Raw genomic sequence first — 6,243 nt, forward strand, 5'->3', positions numbered from 1 at the left:
AGCAAAAATAATGATATCCTTATACCTTCAAAATGTACCCCACGTCGGATTATGTGTGACTTTTACTGCTTTAAAACGCCCTCAGTAGCCGTCCTCGGTGATGCGTAGAGGACTCATGTATAATAGAAATCAATAGGAGTCCTCTGAGCTCGTTTTTTTATAATATAGGAGTAGCAGAAGAGCATGCAGTCAACGTGATGGTAAGTGGCTACTGCCATCCATGGACATCTTTAATCAATCCCAGATAGGATAAGTTATTTCTACCTGAGGTCGGCCATAGATGCGCCGCTACCCTCGAGGATTAGACTGGTACGATTCAGAAAAGTATGTCTCCCTTACCACACCCTTCAAAACCGAACACAGCAGCGCCTAACACTGCCGTTATTAGGCAGCACCTTCGTTGTCCCATTGAGCTTCGCTCAAGTGAGCACGAAGCTCGTCAATCACTGTGGAGAGTACGACGGCATACGGCAATGCAAACCGCTTTTGAGTTCCAACTGTTGCCCGCAGCGACCCCGAAATCCCACTTTTAGTCACCTCTTGCGACAGGCAGAGGATATCGTAGCCAGGATCAAATAGTGATTCGCGGACGAGTGCTAGTAGCGTACCCGTGGTCCCAAAAAAGGGCGTTCAGAGGAACACCGTGGGGTCTTAGCCGGTAAGAGTCCGGTATATCCTCTCCACTGCCCCGCAGCCGAGAGGAACCTATGAAGGGTTTACCCACGAAAAAAAAAGGGATCAAATAGTGCTAGCCTAGTTTAATAATAAAATGATTTCCATTCAATAGTTAATTTTCCTACTAACAATTAACTATTGATATGACAGTAGTAACATGAGCAATAAATCTGACAATTATTGACATGATAATATAAACCTTCACTATAAGATATATAAGGCTCAATGTGACAATGGAGTCCATAACCTTAAGGAAGTCTATATTAATAAAGTTGTTTACGAGAAATTTAAATTGAATCTAAGTAAATCGATCCGATTATAATTGAGGTTTAATTAGGTACCTATAATCAATTTTATTACTTCGCTTTTATTAGCGTAACCTGTATGTACCTATAAGTATTAATGTATGTAACGAAATCTTTGAACTCGATTTTTACCCACTTTGAATGGCCATTTTGATTCAAAATTTTGTCCCATTATCTTTATCATGATCATGAGCGCCTTAGAATCAAATAATTATGATGATGATGATGTACAATATAAATTTTACACAATACAATATAAACCTTTTGTGGTTCGACTCCAGCGGCACCACCGCCACGCCTATTTTTACCTAATAACAGCAGTGTTAGGCGCTGCTGTGTTCCGGTTTGAAGGGTGTGGTAAGGGAGACAGACTTTTCCAAGGCGTTCCAGCTTAGTCCTCAGGGGTAGCGGCGCATTGTGGCCGACCTCAGGTAGGAATATCTAATCCTATCTGGGGTTGATTACAGATGTCCATGGGTGGCAGTAGCCACTTACCATCAGGTGGCCTGCATACTCGTCTGCTAATCCTATATTATAAAAAAAAAACTTCTAAGTATTAAAGTCTAATTTATTTAGGCATAGAATACAGAAAGCACGGCGCGAACGACGCACAGTCATAAGGAATGTTCTACTTTCATACCAACAATCATAAATAAACAAAGACCCGTGTTATTTTTAGGGTTCCGTACCCAAAAGGTAAAAACGGAACCCTATGACTAAGACTTAGATGTCTGTCCGTCAGTCACGAGACTCTATATCTGGAACCGTAATATATAGATACTTGATTTTTTTACAGAGAATGCATAACGGTGGCCGCTATAGCAACAAATACTAAAAATAAAAAAAAAGTTAAATACGGTCCCCACACAACAAACTGCTATTCGATATTTTTCCTACTAACTGTTGAACCGTTAAGGGTAGACAGTACAAATTTTGTGTACTTGAATGGCTGCCATAGAAATAAATACTAGAAATTAAAAAAAAATGAAAATTTTGGTTGTACGGAACCCTCCATGTACGGGTTTGACTCACCCTTGGCCCATTACTCCGAGTTTTGCATATGCATTCGCGGCGGAGGTGCATGAAAAACGCTTCGTGCGTTCTCGCGTCACACGTCTCTTCCGCTTGACTTGCTAAGACAGCTGCTGTTACTTGTAACGTTGTGGGTCAATGCTATTAATTTATTTATCATTAGATCAATATCCCTTACATTTATTCTTAGCATTTAATTGCATGATAAATGTTACCTAGAATTGGTGTGATAGAATGTAATAAGGTACTTTTTGCCACGCTTTTCATTAGCTAAGACAGTGATAGCCTAATGGTTAACCATCTAAGCATATGGTTAACCATATGGCATATGGATAGCCTAATGGTTAACCATCTAAGCATATGGTTAACCATTAGGCTATCATATGAGTTTCTTAAGAAACTCAGCTTCTCGATCGAGGGGTCCGAGGTTCGAATCCCAGGCACGCACCTCTGATTTTTCAAAGTTAAGTGCGTATTAGATATTAATTATCACTTCCTATCTATCCTTCCTGTCGTGAGGAACCCTGCATATCTGAGAGATTTGTATCTGAAAGGTATGTGAAGTCTACGCGCTTGGCCAGCGCGGTGGACTATGGCCCTATCCTTCCCATTCTGAGAGGAGACCCGTGCCCAGCAGTGGGACAGTAATAGGTTGATAGGTAGCTTGACTTGTACGTATGTATCTGGGTTTGTAACGAAATCTTGAACTTGAATTTTGAACTCGATTTTACTCACTTTGAACAGTCAGATTAATTCATTTTTTACACTTATCAAGAACCGATTACAATGCACGATTTTAATAGCATTGTCCCATTCTCTTTAATGATATTTCTTGTGCGATTTTAGCGACATTTTTAGTTTGTAACCATAGATTAGTAAAGATACTTCGCCGCCTTGAAATTGAATGAAGTCACAAACGGCTTATTAGTAAGTTCTTTTTTTAATTCTTGACAAACAAAAACATTTTTTGAGAAAATTTACGTATAAATAACTAATACTGCGTAATTTACATAATAAATAAGTAATTATTTCAAATATTTTAGGGACATTTTAGCACGGAGACGTGGCAAAACTTTTTTACGCAACTATTTCAATTCTCAAAACTGGGTACATTTTCTTGTTAGGAGTGAGTAATCTTTACTAATCTAAGTTTGTAACTATAATATTTTAATAACAATATACGCATAATGTTTTTAAATTAGAGTAAACACTACATTCCGTTTAATTTAATTACCTCTACTTTATACAAAAAAAAAAAAAAAAACTGTTCACATATAATTCCGGCCATATATTTAATTGGTGGCATTCACGATGGATCAGGGCAAATATGTCGAGGTTGATTGTGTTTTGTTTCTTATTTTAGGATACAAAAAAACATCTATTATAATATTATAAAGAGGTAAAGTTTGTACCTTTGATTGTTTGTTTGTTTGTAAGGGCTAATCTTCGGAAATACTGAACCGATCATGAAACTTATTTCACAATCAGAAAGCTATACTATTCAGGAGTGCTATGTTGTTATGATTGATAAAAAGCGGACAAAGACGCGGGTAGTGCTAGTTAATTAATAAAATTAAAAGTAGTGCGGTTCGCCCGGAGAGGTGAAACCGCCACATTTATTTCTACCCCGTGAAACGTTCTACTGCCGTGGGCGGCAGTAGCCACTTACCATTAGGTGGACTGCATGCTCGTCTGCTTCTCCTTTATTATAAAAATATATATATGAGGTGACCATGTTAGTCTTCAAGAGTGACAATAAAATCGGGTTCAGGGATCTTATACAGAGTTGGTTACAGATGCCCATGGGCGGTGGCCATTTACCATCATTGCACACTTACTACAAGTTCATTTGGTAAAGCAATCTTATACAATAACTTTAATTGTGGCAGTGATCACTTACCATAAGATGGACTACAATTTAATTTGGTACAGAAATCTTATACAATAACTTTGAGTTTAAGAGTTTTATTGGAAATAAGTATAAAAGAATGGTACGGCCGTGCCGCTTTTTATGGCTCGACTTGGCGGAGGCACTGCCGTGCCTGCAGATGTTAGCATTGCGTTTATAATTTATAGGTCTTTCTTAGTCACCCGTCAAGGGACAATCCCTTATAGGTACACAATATTTCTGAGAAAATATAAGAATTGTCCTCAATAAATTTAATCCATTTAATTTTAACGTGTGAATTCTGAGATATCTATAGATAGTAATAAGATAGCTTCGCGTGTCTGTACATTGAATATAGTTCCAAAAAATAAGGAATTTAGAATAAGTAGTAATAGCAATTTCTACCATTATTAGATTTTTTGCCTGTCTGTTTGTGTTAAACGCAGCTATCCAAAACAGGACAATATGCGAAAGTATAGCATCTAAGTCCCACCATAATAAAGGTGGTAGAACCCTTTGTGGTTCGACTCCAGCGGCACCACCGCCACACCTATTTCTACCTAATAACAGCAGTGTTAGGCGATGCTGTGTTCTGTTTTGAAGGGTGTGGTAAGGGAGACAGACTTTTTTGAGGCGTTCCAACTTAGTCCTTAGGGGTAGCGGCGCATCTGTGGCCGACCTCAGGTAGGAATATCTAATCCTATCTGGGGTTGATTATAGATGGCGGCAGTAGTAATTTACCATCAGGTGGACTGCATGCTCGTCTGCTACTCCTATATAATATAAATAAAATCTAGGATCAGAGTTGTTGTCTAAACGAATCGAGTACAGAGATCCTTTCGACACCCTCCGGCTCTATCAGAATGTTGCATTGTCATTTAATTTACTTATGCCCAGAAAATTTTAGCTAAATCGGATTCCGGGGAGTGGATGAAATTTAACTTGAAAGATTTGACCTGAATAATATGTCTATACTAATATTACAAAGAGGAAAACTTTGTTTGTTTGTTTGATTGTAATGAATAGGCTCAAAAACTACTGGACCGATATTAAAGATTCTTTCACCATTCGAAAGCTACATTATCCACGAGTAACAAAGGCTATATTTTATATGAAAATATTGGATAAATAGATTTTGAGGCGGTACAAAGTTTGCCGGGTCAGCTAGTAAAAAATAAAAGGTTATAAGCTTTTAACATACTTCGTTATCGAAATGACACAGGGACCACCCACGTTTTGTGACAAATTTTATAAATTTGGGGTCATCGTGGGAAGACCCTGTTTTCAGGCCATGACCCGACGAATACAATAAGCCATATTACGTCATCGTGCGTTCGTGTAAAAAGTAGGTTATTGTTTATAGTTGGGGAGCCCAAGACGGGATTTTGGAAGTGTCTCGAGCGCATCAGACTAAGATATGGGAGATACCTGTAGAGTATCCTAAACCATAAATGAGCTATCTATGTCGGGGGGTTTGAAAAATAAAAAAAAACGATCACTGGACTTGCTCGAGCATGGTAAATTTTCTTTTTAATATAAAGGAAATAAAGCTAGAAAACGGGAAACATCATAACTTGCCAATTACCACACGTCAAAGTAGTTAAAAAAAAGTAATTTTGAAAAAAAAAACATCCTGTATTATTATGCTATCTGATAGTGTCACTTATTAGCATGAATGCCTGAAAGGAAAAGGCTTATTTTTAGGAAAATACATTATTCTTCATACATTCTCATACAATTTTTTTTTCAAATCGTCAGAATAAGAAAACCCCTCACTGAATCGAAAAATATCATATAACCTTTTCTTCATTCTAATGTCTAATCTACACAATCGTATAGGTCCCAATGACTCTCGAGTTTCTACACATTTAGCATCGTGGGCTCCCCTACTATTATAAGCCAACAGGTTTATCTGACATTTTATCCTTTTTAATAATATTACTTCACATAAATAATATTATAGGGATCGGCCACATATGTGTCTTATTTATAAATATGTGTGTATATTTTAAAGTGGTAGAACTCTCAGTGGTACCACCACACCTATTTCTGCTTAATAACAGCAGTGTTAAACGTGCTGTGTTGTGGTTTGAAGGGTGTGGTAAGGGTGACATACTTTTGGAGACATTCCAGCTTAGTAATCAAGGGTAGCGGCACATCTGTGGTTGACTTCGGGTAGGAATCTAATCTTATTTGGGATTGATTACAGATGTCCATAGGCAGCAGTAGCCACTAACCATCAGGTGGACTGCATGCTCGACTATACTCTAGGGGCTATTGCCGCCAACGGACATCTATTACCAACTCTACTATTATAGATTAGTGGCATTAGTTAGGACCTTC

This window comes from Epargyreus clarus, unplaced genomic scaffold (genome assembly GCF_041222505.1).
Source record: "Epargyreus clarus isolate Ecla_fem2 unplaced genomic scaffold, WU_Ecla_fem_2.2 ptg000035l, whole genome shotgun sequence".
In the NCBI taxonomy this organism is placed as follows: Eukaryota; Metazoa; Arthropoda; class Insecta; order Lepidoptera; family Hesperiidae; genus Epargyreus; species Epargyreus clarus.